This window comes from Aquila chrysaetos, chromosome 26 (genome assembly GCF_900496995.4).
Source record: "Aquila chrysaetos chrysaetos chromosome 26, bAquChr1.4, whole genome shotgun sequence".
NCBI lineage: Eukaryota > Metazoa > Chordata > Aves > Accipitriformes > Accipitridae > Aquila > Aquila chrysaetos.
The window spans coordinates 6,279,932-6,296,370 of record NC_044029.1 but is presented as its reverse complement, the minus strand read 5'-3'; the positions used below and the strand labels follow the sequence as shown (position 1 = coordinate 6,296,370).

Genomic DNA, 16,439 nt, shown 5'->3' with positions numbered 1-16,439 from the left:
GCTTTATTACCAAATCTCTTTCAACTCACTTTAGAAACACAGCTCCAGTTTAGAAACAAACCCCTAGATCTGCAGTCACCACAGCCAAATCTACCTATTACCAACAGAAAGTCTGAAATCAGACTTTGTGTAGATGTTAAGACATTTCACTATGCAAAGCAAGCTCATTGCAGAACATGAAAATTGCAGCCACTGTTAACTACATGGATTTCAGAGCTGAAGTTGGTGAACACAAGCTGAAATGATTGGAGCTGTTAATAAAGCAGAAGTAAAGCAGTTGTGCTAGCAGCGGTAGAGCACCTACCCTCTCCAGCTGTCAGTCTCAACTATGTACATTTGAAAGCTGTCTGGCACAGATCCTGCCAGCCAGTTTAAATCATTTCATGTTTCACACAGCCTCACCGGAATGAGGCTGCTAGACACCGCTCTAACTTAAGTATTGATTTGCATTGTTATTCCATAGGCTTCATGAAGTTTTGCACCAGCTTCATTCCCAAGCAAAGAAAAATTGGCAGACCCAAGTGACATAAAGCAATTTAAAGTGCAATATCAACAGTGATAGCAGTTGCACCTAGATGAAAGTGAAAAAACTCCTGCTTAATATGCATATTACAATCCTGCTTTAGTCTCTACTCTATCTAAATGGCCAGGAGAGGTTCAAAAATACTACCCTTTCACAAATAATTTAAGGTTAACCATACCTGTCATCTTTTCTACCCATTCCTTGTTACTATCTCCTCAGTCTTACCTACATAAAAAACCACAGAAAGCGAGTCTGGACGCACAATATGACAAACAACTTTTCATTTCCTCCACTGCTGCAGTATCAGAAACCACCTAGGCATATAGCTAATCTGTTGTAATATTTTTTAATATTTTATTTAGTGCAAAGATCTCTATGGATAGATCCAAATAATCTTTTCTGGAAAGCCATTAGTTGAAGGCTGGCACTCAAAATACTCTCCGGTCTACTGTCAGAACAATAACTTCAAGTTCTTCCACACGAAAAGGTTAATACTCTCTAGGGAATGGTTTCAGGTGATGACCACGCAAGGAAGAACGTTCCCACACCATCGATCCGAAGACTCGTGCTGCTTCCCTCCTACGAGCCTCGCCTCTCGCCTTGGAGATCCCAGTCTGTGCACAAGGATTGTGTAACACAAATCATCTACTGGCACAGCAAGTAGATGCAAAGGAGCAGAGATGGCGCAAAGGAGGGGGAAGTTATTGAGCAGCCCAGGACAGTGTGAAACGAAAGTAGCTACCAGGCCACCTCAGCCACCCCATGAAACTTTCCACTCACAGTGACAAGCCAAATAGCAAGTACAAATGAAGCTGTCTCACTGTCCTCATGGTCTCTTGGACTATGCTGATCAACACAGCAGCTTCAGAGGACTATGAGAGAAGTGTGCCATAACTTCAGAATATTAAAAAAGCAATCAAACATCTTATATTAACAGAAGTGACTAGCAAGTCTTCTGATCAGGACTCAAAAGACTTACATCCCTTGAAACACCTACCATATAAAACCAAATGTTTTCCAAGCTTTTGGAGAGTCACGGTGGCCTCTTCACTTTTTATAATATTCTACAAGTATTCATAAAAAAAGCTTGCAGTAGCTACAAGACTACTTTACTGCTAGTGACTAAGCTCCTTATTTCAACGAAGAGCATAGCGCTATGGTCCTGTCTTTCTATGGTGGAAAAACTCCACCAAACACAGCTAATGTCTCTTCTTCCTCCTTTCCCCGTATGGAGCTATCAGTTGTTTTTTATTGGTTTTAAATCCAGATAGATATTCTGATCTGATTTGGAAATGAAGTTTATTCTCTCATACAGCTATGGAGTGTCTTTTTAATTTTTTTTTTTTTTTTTTTTTTTTTTTAAGAAATTTGTTATCACATAAGACCCAAGATGTCTCGATTTCATTAGAAATGCAGTAGTTCAGGAAGCCAAAGTACACACCGCAAGCAACACATCCTTGTATTTGCATAGACACAGAAGCAATCCTGAAAGATCCACATGGACAAGCCGCCAGTCACTTGTCAAATAACAAGTGCAAAAATGGTTGTGTGATCTCTATGTAAGGGCACGGCACATCTGTAACATTCCAGCGAAAAGAGCACTTGATTTTTCTTCCACTGGTGCGTGTATTGTAAAGGTGATAAAGATCACCTCGGATTCAAAAATCCTAAAATGAATACCAAAGTCTGCGTTTCGATGAAGACCTAAGACAAACAGAAAAAGAGTACACCACTGTGAACCTTGGGTTGAGTCCCACGAAGTTAGATAGTTACTTAGAGCAAGAGCAGCCGAATCATCTTTTCTGCCTTGAGATGGGGTTTGTCGCTATCGACTATGCAGAGTACAGTACATCCCGGGCCTCCTCTTCGTAGAGCAGACACTGTACACCAAGTGGTCAGAACCCAATAGTGTTGTATTCCCTGCTGCCACCTTATCTTTCTGTGAATATAAGGGCACAAGTAAGGGTAGCAGATTACAAGTGATAGGCTCCGCAGAAGTGTGTTTTAAGAACATGGTGTTTCCTGTGCTCGCTGGGAATTAAGGCGGCATCCAGCTCGTAAGCAATATTAAAAAAACTGAGACAGGCAGACCACTGAAGTTCAGTGTAAGTAGGAGTCCATGCAGGAACTTACCTAGCTCTCTCCTCCAAAGCAGTATCAGAAAATAACCAGCAATAAGCCAACACTACCCCTACCGCTGAGACGGGTCATATTTTAAGTGGCAAAACCAGCCCGACTTAGTAGCCGGCCTCAAAGCTTATCAAGGCTGTCATCCTCAAAACGCATCCATGCACTCCTTAACTGCACAGTACAGCTGCAAACAGCAGTAAGGGGAGGGTATACCCTCTTCCTCAGTCCATTCCCTTCCAAAGGCAAGGCAGATGTTGTTTGTCTGTCTTGTAACAGCAAGTTACATCTTATCTCTTACTGGACAAAAAGAATTTGGATTTATTTTCAGAGCTATTTCTGGGCTTTTTTTTTTTTTTTTAAAAAAAAACGCCTCCTACATTTTCTTTACATTTCTTCTCCCACCAGACCTTTGAAATACCAACTGAGAAAGCCTCATGTCTACTTTGCAATTCAGCAAAATTAAACTAATAACACCTCCTGCTGTCATCTGTCAGTTAGAATAAGATTTATAAGTGGCAGCAGCAATCACTTTCATAATGTTTACTGGAATATGAATAGCCTGAACAGGCAGATCCCTCAAATTTACTGTTCGTATCAAGTGAAACCTGTCATGAAAACTAGAAACTCATTTTTATAAACTGTATTTGAAAGCCTGATAATTTAGAAATAAAAGACAAATTGGACGATACCATGTACTTGTGTGAAAATTCCATTTGGTGTAAAAAGATGCGACCGTTCCAAGATGGGTTAGTCTAATATTTTGCCTGTTGATTTCACTGTACATGTTACCCCGCAAAAATCCTTCCTCTATACTGCTTATTACCATTGCTTCCATCTTCTGTATGCAGCTGCCCTGTTTCAGAGGCACTGAACACATTTTTAGTTTTTACATGCAGATACAAATGTTTGGGGGGCTTCAAGAACAAAAAAATCCTTCCTTCCTTTCTTATTTTTTTATCACTCTGCTGTGCAATTAGTGAACTAGCTCTTTAGTGAATTAGTTCTTTATTTGAACCCAAAGCTAGGGGAAAACTAACATTAGTGACAGTTATTTAAAAGTGAAGAAATTTAAATCTAAAGACAAACTGTTTTGAGTTAATTCTTAATGCTTGTGAGAAATACCCATCGTCTACATAAATCATCCTACGTTCACTTTTCTTTTTCAAACAGGCAACAGTATCACCTCATGTCCGCTGCCCTCCTTGTTCTTCCATCACTCAACTTTGTACGGAGAAATAAAAATGATGCCTTCAAGAGAAAATTCAACAGGTTCGAATAAAAAAAAAAAAAACAAACCTGCTTGAGACTGTTGCACACTATAGCAAGCCAGCAGGCAGAGCTAATCTTAGCTTTTCAGACACAATACTGCAACCCCTAGATTTTATCTAATTTTTAATTAAAATACTCTACAGAGAAAGATTATTATCTCCTGAACAGCAGCTTTTAACAAGTTTTATTATTATTATTCATTTTAAGACAAGTTGAGGATACTAAAGAGTACAAATTTAAGAATATTATTGCAATTTTATTGATCCTTTTGGAGGAAAGTAAGCATGCTTTTCTATAACAAAATCTGCTATAGATTCAAGTAGTCTTCCTTATTTCTCAAAAGATATTTAAATGCCCTGGGCTAATCATGGCTGTTCATTATCCTGCATTAGATTAAATTTTGCTAACTGAAATCCGACTTCAACTCTGAGCAAAATGCGTATCCTTGTTGCACTAGTGTTATTTCCCCTTTAAAAACAGAAGAGAACATATATTAAAATAAACAGTTCAAACACTGAAAGACATCACTGAGGTCACATTTCAGTGGTAAAGAATGCTCAGTGCCATTAATATTTAGTCTACCTTAATGGAAGAAATTTGAGTTAGAAGATACTTTAGGTTATCTTGTCCACCCTTATGTCAAGGGAGACTTGCTTGCTATGGCATGTTATTGATTGCTTTGCCAAGTCCATTTTGAACTTGTCAGTTAATATTGAGTTCCCAGCTCTAAATCTTAAACGTTGGCAAAGTTAATACTTCCAAAGCATCTGTTTTGGAGGTGGCTTCAGCAGATCCAACCTACGTTTCTTCCTTCTTAATACCTTCATCTTATGACTGTCTCCAGTTTATCATATCCTTTTCTGAATAAACTCAAACAGTAAAAAAAAAAAAAAAAAAAAAAAAAAGGTAATTACTAGACCTTCTTGACTGAGCTGCAGAACATTTACAAGCCTCTCAGCTTCCTGTTAAGCTTCCACAACATGGTTTAGAGGTTCTCGATTTTAACAGCTGACAGAAGTTCTCTATATTGTGGTCCATGAAGGAGTCGCTTTCTAAATGAGATTCTAACATTAGATTGTAGGGTGGTTTAATTGGTAGGATCGCTCACAGATTATTAGCTGATTGTATATTACACGAATGGGGATCCTTTGCTTATACCATTATCTGTATGCAATGCAACTTTGTAAGAAACCAATACAGTTTACCCAACGCTAATGTGACGCTAGCCTGTTTTCTGCTTTAAGTTCCCAAACACATCTGCTTAATATGCAATAGTGAGTCACTGTATGTGTGCATACACAGTACAGCCACAATTCCCTGTAAAATTAGTTTTGACTTGTATCATTTTAGTTACCCACACGTAAGCAGCATTTTTCTTTGAATGAACTGAAGCAGTAATGTTGCAATTCAGCACCGAGATAGCAACATTGATTGGTAAAACCTGCACGCCTCTGTACACAACACAGGATCCCCGTTTTCTTCAGATAAACCCAACCTGGGTGGGTTACCATAACGAACAGAAAGAGCAGCAATACACCGAACGACACAACGATGCTGTTCCAGACCAAAAATTTCACATTGAAGTGTACGGAGTTTTTTTTTTCCTCACTGAATTCAGTGACCACTTTTTCCACTGACACCGAGCGAGTTTCCATTCATTATGCCATAAGTATTAAAGTCCTAGTACATTGGAAGCTATTCCTGCCAAAAGAGCCAATAGTTTAAAGATACCCAAGTTTACCTCTGTTGGAATTCATGATCTGTGGTGTTTGGAACAAATCCTTGAAAAGCTCCAACAAATGTGGGGGGGGGGGGGGAGCACTAGCTATAGCTACTGTTACCACCTTCTGAATACACTTCATGATGAACCAAGGAGTTGGCAAGTTATCTAGCCGAGATCTTTTCAAGCACCTGAAAAATACTATTTCAACTCAAATTCATTAGGACCCACGAGTGTTTTAAAGATGCAGCAGCTCTTGGACAGGCAGCGGTTTTCCAAAAGCACGCTCTACTTCTCCCCTCGGCAAGTCAAGATTGTCAATCGCTAAAGATGCAAGACATGTTTCCCAGGTCCATTTGGCTTGGGACATCACTTCCAAGAAGGGACACGTTAAGGGACACGATTTGGGTATTGACCTAGCTAGTCACCCCTCAAACACTGTTAAGCCAGATACCAGCGCAAGCACAGCCTCAGAATGAGGGTTTAAGGCAAGGCACAAGGCGTTATCACCAGTTCCTTTTGAACAGACCTCGAGATGAAAACCTCAGCAAATGAAGTTACACATTTAAGAACGCCGTATGTAACAGATATTTAAGGACTTCTGTAATGGGGATCCTAAAATGGCAAGAAAGAAGCCCCCGAAATCTTGTGACTGCGCATCTTTCTTTCCCCCCATCCCTCCCTTCTCATGCAGTTTAAAAAGCGAAACGTAAAAAAAGACATTCATGTATTACTAAGGGTTTGTGTCGAGCGAGGAACACGCATAGCACTGCACAGACTCCTATTACAGCCGTGCAAACAGGTTGCCCCTCGGGCTGAAAAACCCGGGGCAGACTCACCCACAGCTCCCGATTTCCAAACTCTTCCCAGAGGGAAGGGGGGGGGGGGGGGCTCAGGCAGACACCCCCACTCCCCCCCGCCACACGCCACGCTCCCGAAGACCCCGCGACCTTTCCACGAAGACCTTCCTCCCGAAATCCTAAATCCTGCCGACCTCAGCCTTTGCCGACAGGCTCGGCGGGGGAAGCCCGGGCGGGCTGCGGCGCGGACACCCGCTCCGCTCCGCTCCGCTCCACCCGTGAGCGGCGAGCGCTCCCTCCCGCGCCCGGCGGCCGCCAGCCATCCCCCGGCGGAGGCTCCGGCTCCGGCCCCGCTCCCGAACTCACGTGGTGCCACATCCAAAGGTTACAGGCACCGCCGGGACGAGGACGAAGCGGTCCCCGCCGCCGTCAGAGCCGCTTCCCACCGCGGCTCCACGCTCACCCGCGGCGCGAAGCCGGCGAGGGTTTCGCTTTCCCGGCTCCCGCAGGGACGCCGCATCCCTTCCCCGCCCGCGCCGGTCGATGAGCAGCCCGGCCAGGCATCGATAAATCAAAACAGCCCGCCCGCTCCGACGGGAAAGCGCCGTACGACCCGGCCGCGGCCAAAAACACCGCCCCGGGGGCGCGGCGGGCGGGCGGGCGAGGGAGGGAAGGAGGAGGCGGCAGCGGCGGGAGCGGGGCGGGGGGGGGGACGACGACAACGGGGACTGCACGGGTGCCGGTGCCGGGCTCCCGGCCCCCGCGGGGCGGCGGAGAGGCTCCGGGGATGCCGGTGTCGTGCAGCCGCAGCGGGCTAATCCCGGCTACTTAACCCGGCGGGGGCTGAGCACCGCCTTAATCCGCCCGCCCCCCCCCCCCCCCACCTCTCCCACCCACCCGCCACCACCGGGCCGGGGGCTGCGGGGCCGCGGCGTGCCGGCCCTGCCCGCGGTTGGTGGTGCGGCCGGTGGCTGCGCTTCCCACGGGAGGCTCAGCCCCGCATCCCGCTGCCCTCAAGGTCACGCCGCGCCCCGGTTGCACGGCGGCGGCCAGGTGCGCGCTCCGGTTACCTGCGGGGGGGGAAAAAAAAAAAAAAAAAAAACCAAAAAACACCAAAAAACCAAAAAAGCCAAAAAAAAAAAACCGGCTAAAGCCCCGGCAGCGCGGCACCCCGCCAGCGCTCCGCTTCCCCGGGCGAACCCGGCCACGGCCCGCTCAGCCCCGCGGCGGTGAACGGAGCAACGCTGCACCTGCCGCCGCGCCGCCCCGGCCAGCCGGGAGGAGATCCACCGCACACCGCCGTTCTTACCTCGGTACCGCCGGGCCGACCCCGCCGCCGCCGCCGCCGCCCAGCCGGGGGCCGGGACGAGGCGCCCGTGAACCTGCCGCCGCCGCCCGCTCGTCGAGCGCACAAGGTCCCCGCGCTCCCCGGCCCTGCCCACGGCCGGCCGCCCCCGCCCTGCGGCCGCGGAGGGAGGGAGAGGAGGGCGGGAGAGGAGGGAAGCGGCGACCGAATTGGGGAGGGAAGGCGGGAGGGGGCACCGGCGCGGGGAGAGCCGGGGGAGGAGGAGGAGGAGGAGGAGGAGGAGGAAGGGGGGAGGGTGCGGACCGCCCGCCCCGCCCCCGTCGCCTCACCGGCAGGAACCAGCGATCCGCCGCCGCTGCCGCCGCCGCCGCCGCCGCCGCTCCCCGCCCGCCTCCTTTCCCCACCCCAACCCACCCCCCCCCCCCCCACCCCCGGTCAGCACCGCCGAACCCCCCAGCGCCGCAGAACAACCGCTACAGGAGCCGGGCGGGCGCCACCGGGCAGGGCGGAGCGGAGCGGAGAGCGGCGAGAGAGCCGTCCCGCCTCCTTCCTCCGCCCGCCCCGCTCGGGCTCGGTCGCTCGGTCACTCACTCGCTCGCTCGCTCCCGCCGCCGCCGCAGCCCCCCCCCCCTCCCTCCCCTCCCTCACCGCCTGCGGAGCGCCGGTCACGTGACGGGGCCCCTCGCGCAGCCGGTGGAGGGGAAGGGAGGGGGGGGGGGTGGTCCCGACGTGCGGCGTCTTCAATGAGGGGGGGAGGCGGAGGGAGGGGCTACCGATAGGCACGGAGGGGGGGCGGGGCCCCGCGCTTCTCCCCGCCCCCCGTCCTCCTCCTCGGCCCCGCCCCCTCGCCGCCGCCGCCGCCACTGGCGGGGCGGTTGAGGCTGACGCGCTTGTTTCCATGACGTCGGTGGGTGGGGCCGCGGCGTTCGATGGAGCCCGGCGGGCTTCGGGGGGTCGGTGACTTTTGCCACCGAGCCGGCTCCCGCGGGGCGGGGCGGCGTGGGGGAGGCCTGTCCCCCACCCGTGGGCCGCCGCCAGCGGGGCCGGGGACTGCCTTGAGGCTGGTGTGGGGGGGGGGGATCCCCCGGCGGCGGCGGGAGAGGCCTACCTACCGCCCTCCCCTCAGCCCGGTGAGGCGGGAAGGGGCGGCCCTCACCTCAGGGCGGGCGCGGAGCGCGGCGGGGCCCCGGGCGAGGCTTCTCTGCCGCGGGCGCGGGGGTGAAGCGGGAGCCGTTGAGGTGCGGAGCGGCGGGAACGGGCGTGTGAGGAGCGGGGAGGAGCGGGTCCGGCCTGCCGTCCGTCGGGTTTGCCCGCCCCTCGGGGAGCCCCGGCAGCTCCCGCGGGAGGACGGGGCGGGGGCGGGCCGCAGGTGGCGGGCACCTCGCCGCCTGCGGCCGAAGGCTCTCCGAGAGAGGACGGTAAATGGGGCTACGAGCGTCTGAGCCCGAGTGAGCTGTCCGGGGAGGCGCTGGGAGTGAGGAACGGGGCTGGGAATGGAACTGGAAATAAACGACCCTGATTGCGGTTCTCCTCTTCCAAGGCAGTAGATCCCCCCCACCCGCCGGTGAAAAATCCCCATCCGTAAACCACACGTAGTTCTATAGCCCCTTTGTGTGGCTTTTCCAGCCTTGTTTTGACATCCTTCCCGCCCCTCTGATGGGCATCTCGCTGGAATGACTGGCCAGCTGTGCCACAGGCTGTTCAGGTCCTCCCAGCCTGCCATAAATACCCCGCTTCTCCTTCCCTGCCGCTCAGATCCCGCTGCGGGCACAGCCAGGGCTGCGAAAGAAATGGAATGGAGAAGCTCGCGTATCGCTACTGCTGCAGACTCGGGGTGGTTCAGAGCCTAGAGGGTTAAAGCGACAGGATGAAGTCAGCACAAAACAGCCCACAAGGACTGGCAAATAAATAAATCATCCTAACTACGTTATTATCATGGCTTGCCTGAGCTTCGTTGTCTCTTTCTTTCTTACCTGAGTGCCTGTTACATTTTTCTCTTTGTTCAAAGGGAGGCAATCAAAAGAGACCGCGAGCAGTAAACGGCTCCTGCCCGTTTTGGATGTTGCTAAAAATACTACCTTACCTCTCCATATCTAGAGGTCAATTGAAAAATCAAAATACTGAGGTAAGCAATCCCGCAGACTGTTCTGTTGAGGAGATTTCTCGCATTTCTTCCCAGAAGGAGAATACACAACTATCTGGACACATATAAAACAAATTCTCTTACATTCTGTCTGCGGTTCAGCACCCTCCTCTGCGCTGATCGCTGTAGCTCAGCGAGGCTTCCCCAGGCACTTGGAAATTGCATTTCTCGATACAGCTTTATAAGACTGGCAGATGTGTTCTGCACAGTTCTGTCATCTCTCCTAGCTCTCAGGCAGACAAAATTAGCTTTGGTACAGCTAAGGAGGAGATGATGTGTTTAACGCATTGCAGTTTGGGTACGTGTCTGTACCTGCTTCCTTTTGTCTTGAGGGAAGGTAGGTAGGTTGTGCTTCAGTTCTTTGTCTATGAAATGGGAATAATATCCGATTTTCTTCCCAGGAAGGAAGCAAAGGTGGGAGGGGTATATATCAACATTCATTTTTCGAGGTACTGTTGTGGTAGAGTTCTCAAAGTAGATACATTTTTCAAGGCACAAAACAGTTACTATTTAACTGTTGCGCTCTTGCCCTGTTATACGAGGATAGCACAAAAACATGCTGCACATTGTCCGAAGGTAAGAAGAAATTTCTTCTAGCGCTACAGAATCTTCTCCCTGAGGATTTCAAAATGTTTTCCAAATTAATCCTCATGCTACAGCAACTCTTCATGCTTTTTGTGAGAAAATAGGCACTCCTCCTACTTCTAAAGGTTAGGACATGTGATGGACTAACAGAAAACATTCCATGTAATGTAGGTCACCAATCGTATAAAGCAAGCAAAACCAAGATGCACAAAGGAATATTTCTGGAGATCTTTCATTTAACTTTTGAGGAAACATTACCATTTCAGGAAAATGCAGCGTGGTTCGCAGACAGTTTGGAAAGGCCAGACTTGACAAATCAGTGACAATAGCTCAACTCATTCTGTGACCAACACTCTAACAACAAAAGTATCCTAACAGAGGCAGAAAATGTGTCGCAGAGAATTTAAGTGGGTTGCCTGAACCTGATCTACTTACTATGAGACTTTTAACATAAGGAGTGTGAATTGAAGCATTTGTATCATTACAGTAGTTGGTCAAAAATGAGTCAGGCGGCCAAAGTCTGAGTGCCCACCTCACTGTCCCGTAGGAAATAGGGGCCTTTTGGCAAAATCGCATGATGGGCTTGACCTGAGAAGAGAAAGCAGAAAACAGACAGTGCATAGATCTAAACTTTATTTCATTTTGAAACCATTTTCCTGACTATCCTGCTAGTGCTGGTCCTGTTCAAACTCGGTCAACGAATTAAATTTGATGAAACTGGAGGCCACGGAGAAAGCGTGAGAAGCTGGGCAAATATTTGTGTGTGAGCACGGAGGGATGAGTGTCCAAAGCTTCCATGGGGCCTGCAGAGCCAAACATTTTCCACAGCAGCTATACTTCCCCCAGCCAGCTTTCTCAGTCCTGTAGTATTTTTTGACCACTCTCCGCAGACCACCCCGGAGAAGATTCCTGTTCTGCCTGTTCCCTGCCCTGATTCCTGCTGGGCCGTGGAGGCTGCATCTTGTGATGGTTCCAGTATCCTGCGTCTTAGAAGATCAGTCTGTTGCCTAAAAGACCAGACAGCCGTCTAGATAAGCGAACAATTGTCCTCTTGCTCATCTTGTAGGTGTCACAATGACCAAATGGCTCTATCATCCACCCATGCAGCCTAGCAATGACCTTGTGAAACAAAAGAATATCACGCAATTCATCCTGAAATCATCCACCCCTCCCTCAGGAAAGAGGCCTATCTGTAAACATTTACATTTTTATCAGCTCAAAATTCTTTCTCTTGACTGTTCGGGAGCTCAGGTTTGTGCATACTGTGTTTCCTGTTGTAAATGCATATGGTAATGTAAAATACTTGATTTTTATTTTTTTCCTTTATTCCGTTTCCCTCACAACACCTTTTGGTTTATTTTTTTTTTTCTTTTAGTTTTATGTTCTTTTACTGCGATATGCAGGATCAGGAGAGTGAAAGATTAAAAAGAAATAAACAAAGGAATGTGAGAAGCAACAGTTATTGCACAAATCACTTTTTCATATATATATATATTATATTTGAAATATGTAAGAAAAAATACATCGGACTTCATACCTTAACTGTTTCTTCTTTACACTTTCTTTTCAGGTGCCACCACAGCACAGCAGCATTACAGCCCCAGACCAGATGAAAGAGTGGAAAGATATTTCATGAACAAAGGCACAACATCTCCATGCAAAGAAAAAAAATAACAAAGCATAAAATCCTGGAATTGATGGAGACTCTGACCAATTAAAGGACTTTGATTTGACGTGAGAGAGGAGAAGAAAAAAAGAGGAGAGCAGGGTAGGATAACCATACTTTACACTGCTATAAAGAGGGGGGTAAAACATGTTTGGGAAGCTTTTCATGGTAGAACATAAAAAAATAAAACCAACCATGGATGTGATGAGACAGTATGACCATGGCCGCCTCTTAGAAAGTGAGAAATGACTGGTGATTTGACTCTGCAAATAGCGTACTAGTAGAGCTCAAAAATACACCCAGCGAGCACCCAGCTACCTCCGCTGCAGTGGCTTTTCCTACATAGCACTTCCCCAGTTTGGAGCTGATACTTTCTCCCCATGGCCAGACCCTTGCCACTTCATTGTTGAATTCCTAAGGGATGGCCAAAGTCTCAAGCAAGGTTGTCCTGGAAGCAATTCGGTCCAGTTCCCTAGGAGGGTTTGTTAAAAATAACACTGCTGTTGCTGTCTCCCTGGAGCTGCTATTAGCCATCATCTCTTGGCGCCTGCCCTTGGTATGGATATGTATTGGTCTGGCAGCTCACCTCATTATACTTACCAAGGTGCAAAAGTGCTTTGGGGGGTTCATGGTATGTACAATTCTGGACTGAAATAAAAAATGTTAGTTCATTTGATTTGTGCTACTGTGGGTGCTTTCAGATGTGTTGCTTTTTAAGGCTTCTCTGCTGAACTTGTCTGATGAAGTTGTTGTCTTATCTTTGAGAGCCTCTTGTCAGCTGATGTTAGTTTGTGAAGCTTCATTGATTTCACTCTTTTTGTGGACCTGTTCCAATTCATGCTGACTGAATATCTGGTTCATAAATTGTAATGTTGTGACCCTCTCCTCTGTGGTCAAGTGACAAGGGTTTTGTTTATTTTTCCTCCTTCCCCAAGATAAGAAGCAACATGGGTAACCGAGCTATCTCTCTCTGAGGCTAACATCAACATCAATGACCGGTCTGAGTCATGCTCCTGACTCACAAAAATTAGTTTTAGGAAGAGTAAATGTAGCCCCTCCCCTCTCTCATCAATGCTGGATAATTGTCTTGAGGAGAACTGTAAATTGTTTCTTAGCAATGCTACTTCAAAGTCCTTTGGATAAGAAAATGGATAATTCAGTTAAGGTTCCTTTAGCAAACACCAACGTTTCTGCCCCTTGGCGATTGTTCAAGATGGTTTTGAAACATTTAAGAGTCATTAGAGCTAATAGCTCCCATTCTGCATTTCCTTCTAGGGGGAGTATCAGAAAAAATGCACTACCTTATTCCTACTGCCTTAATCAAGAATTAATCATTCAACTGATAAACAATGACTGGAACATACTTGAATAAATTATTTGTTTTCTTTGTTGATCAGATACAGCTCTAAATCATCCTGGCCGTTTTTAAGATACTAAGAAAAATATCCTACCTACCTAAAACTGCATTTAAAAAATATTAATAATGACCGGTTTCACATACATAGTTTAAAACTCTGGGCTCAGCCTTGCAAGCCTTATTCAGGAATAATTGTTTCCAGATTACAAATAACAGATCTGAATATTATCAAGATCAAAATTTGGGTAGCTATGAAAGGGTGTGGGTATAAAATATCTTGTATCAAAGCCTTAAAATAAATCACTCTTCATAGTAGTATAAATTAGAGTAAAAGTATTTCATAAAATGTTTATACTTGTGTATATATAAAATCAAGTATGCTTAGAGTGCTTAAGCATAGATTATGGGCAGTCAAAAGAGGAAAGTCTTGACTAGGGCATTGTCTCTATTGTCAGGTAATAATACAACTATAAATATTAAGGTAAGTAGGAACAAACTTTAAAATAATTTAGAATGTTGCTTGTTAGCTCATAAAAAAGAGGAAAATTAACTGAGTTCTTGTGACATCAACCATATTTCTATTATGTACTAGTAGAAAAGATCAATAGGATTTTCCTCTGCCTAAATTCCCTTTTATCAATTGGATAACATGGCAGCCTTGTATTGAACCATCAGAGTTTAAATATATTGTGTTATGGGCACATCTAGTAATAGGACTGCTGTAGGTTATTTTCAGGCTACAACATGTTATGCATCAGTAAAGGCAGTTTGATTTAGGACAGAAGTGGATTAAAAGATGGAAAAATATTTTGTACATGACAGCAGTCCAAACACTGACAGTTTTGTTATCTTCAGTTCTGACTGGATTCAGTGAGAGCTGCACACACTTAATAATCACTAAAACTGACACCTATGTTACTAAAAATACCTTGGATTACTAAAAGGGATTTAAAAATTAATCCCCATAAAAGGCTTTTAGATCTATTCGATTTCACATTTACAGTAAATCCTAAATTTATTTATCTTTTGTGTTTCACTTAGCTTGATGTTAAAAACAACCAGGTCCGTTTCACTGTTCCAGCCAGTTCTCGGTGCCTTTCCAGTTCAAGTCCCCAAGCCCCAGCAGTGGCTTTTGAACCGCAAGCCAGACACTGAGAACCGTCCTCCAGCATGTCAGAAAGGGCCCACAGCTCCTCTGCGGGACTATAGTTAGGGGTAAATGTATGAGATGTTCTTGACAGCATACGTAATGGTCTTTAAAAGTGTTAAGGGCTAGTGATAATCCACTGGTCCAAAGCATCTGAACAGCACCGCCCTAGCACATTTGTGCAGTTTTTGGCTATATACATTGAAAACACGTATTTACTCACGGTTAATGAATAAGTGTCTACAGGGATACTTGCTCTACAGGTCGCTGCAGAAGGACTTGTAATGGCACTGGAGCGTGGGAGGTTTAAATCAAGCTCAGCTAGAATCTCCTCTCCCCATTGTCTGCTCTGGACTAAGAATAGTAGAGGGGAGACTTTTGTTTTATAATGGGGATGACCCAAGAGTTCACACTTCTCTGCTGTACCTAGGAAAAATGCAGGGGTGAACCAGCCAAGAATTCAGTCACATCATAGTGCAGTTTCAGAAACAGCCAAGGTAGGCATTTGGGGTCTTGGAGAGATCTTTCTTTAGGACTTGCCCAGCCCTGCGCCTAAGTGCTGAGCCACACTCTTCCACGCGCTTTGCTCCTTTGCATAACTCCCTTTGCCTCTTCTATGTACTCTCTCCTTCACTTTTCCTTCAGTTTAGCTTTTTTTCCCTAAGTAACACCTTTCCCACACTTACTGCCAACGAAACCAAAACAAACCCCAAGAACATCACATGGAACTGACGCATCAGATGATGAATTTGCAGTTTGTGCTGTTGGTGTGTGGCATTCCTCCCCTTGCCAGTGGGATGGGACTCATTTGTCCTTACATGAGCATCTAAAAGGGGACACATCTAGACCCGTACTCGTAACCCTAGGCTCCTTTTATAGTCAGTGGTGAGGAGCTGCAGCCTCCAGAAGGCAACGTATGTCATTCTAACTTCAATGGTTAGGATAATTCTGTAGTTGTCTCTATTCTGGAAGTAAATAAGGGTGAGTAGTTTAAGTCAGTGGTGAGGAGCTGCAGCCTCCAGAAGGCAATGTATGTCATTCTAACTTCAATGGTTAGGATAATTCTGTAGTTGTCTCTATTCTGGAAGTAAATAAGGGTGAGTAGTTTAAATATAAATGTCTAATTCTTAGAAGGTTGACAGTGGGTGTGTGGGATGAACTTCTCTTTCAGACTGCATGATTTTCTGGCCGCTCTTAATCTACCGGCCATTACTTTTAAGTGGCCGCTGAACTGGAGAATGTATGCCAAGAAGCCGAATGGAGAAAAATACAGTAGGAGAACCAAGTTTTAAAAACAATCTTTTGTGATTTTTAAAATCAGTGATTTTTAATGAATGAAACTTTTTTAATTAGTGCAACTTTTGCTGACAACTTTTAGTAATTAGAGCACGGAAACTTGAATTGAAGTGAATAATCCTTATGAAGTAAATAAATGACATGACCTTAAGTAACAACATGAGTGAAGTATGTCTGAGTCCAGTGGAGCTATCTGTAAGGAAAGGGATACTGGCATGCAGAAGGCTTGCAGGGCATGGCTCCTGGCTTGAATTCCACTGAACTGGTCGGTCGTGGTCCTGATGATAGACTCAGTTTAGACTAAACTCCCCTGAGCTCGTGTACTTTGTTGCCAGACTAGCCAGCCATGGGAAGAAAATGACTGTGGGTCCCATACTGGATGTAGCACACAGAGTTTCTTAAGAATAAGGTTTGAGATGCAGGGTGGGAGTGCCAGCACTATCACAGCCTATTTTGAAAATGACACTGAGACTTGAGTGACACTGAGACTTAAGCTT

General features: G+C 46.6%; 1 protein-coding gene across 5 annotated transcripts in view; it reads right to left on the bottom strand.

Annotated features, from left to right (window-relative positions):
* ATP2B1 (ATPase plasma membrane Ca2+ transporting 1) overlaps positions 1-8,137 on the bottom strand; it is a 64,511-nt gene extending 56,374 nt beyond the window's left edge. The window contains exon 1 of one of the 5 annotated variants that reach the window (XM_030003149.2): positions 8,078-8,137. The gene's annotated coding sequence lies outside the window, so the exon portion shown is untranslated. Of the gene's footprint in view, positions 1-6,808; positions 7,238-7,751; positions 7,909-8,077 lie in introns of those variants that run through there. The other 4 variants (XM_030003148.2, XM_030003153.2, XM_030003147.2 and 1 more) reach the window with 4 other exon arrangements.
* Between the last annotated feature and the right edge of the window lie 8,302 nt (positions 8,138-16,439).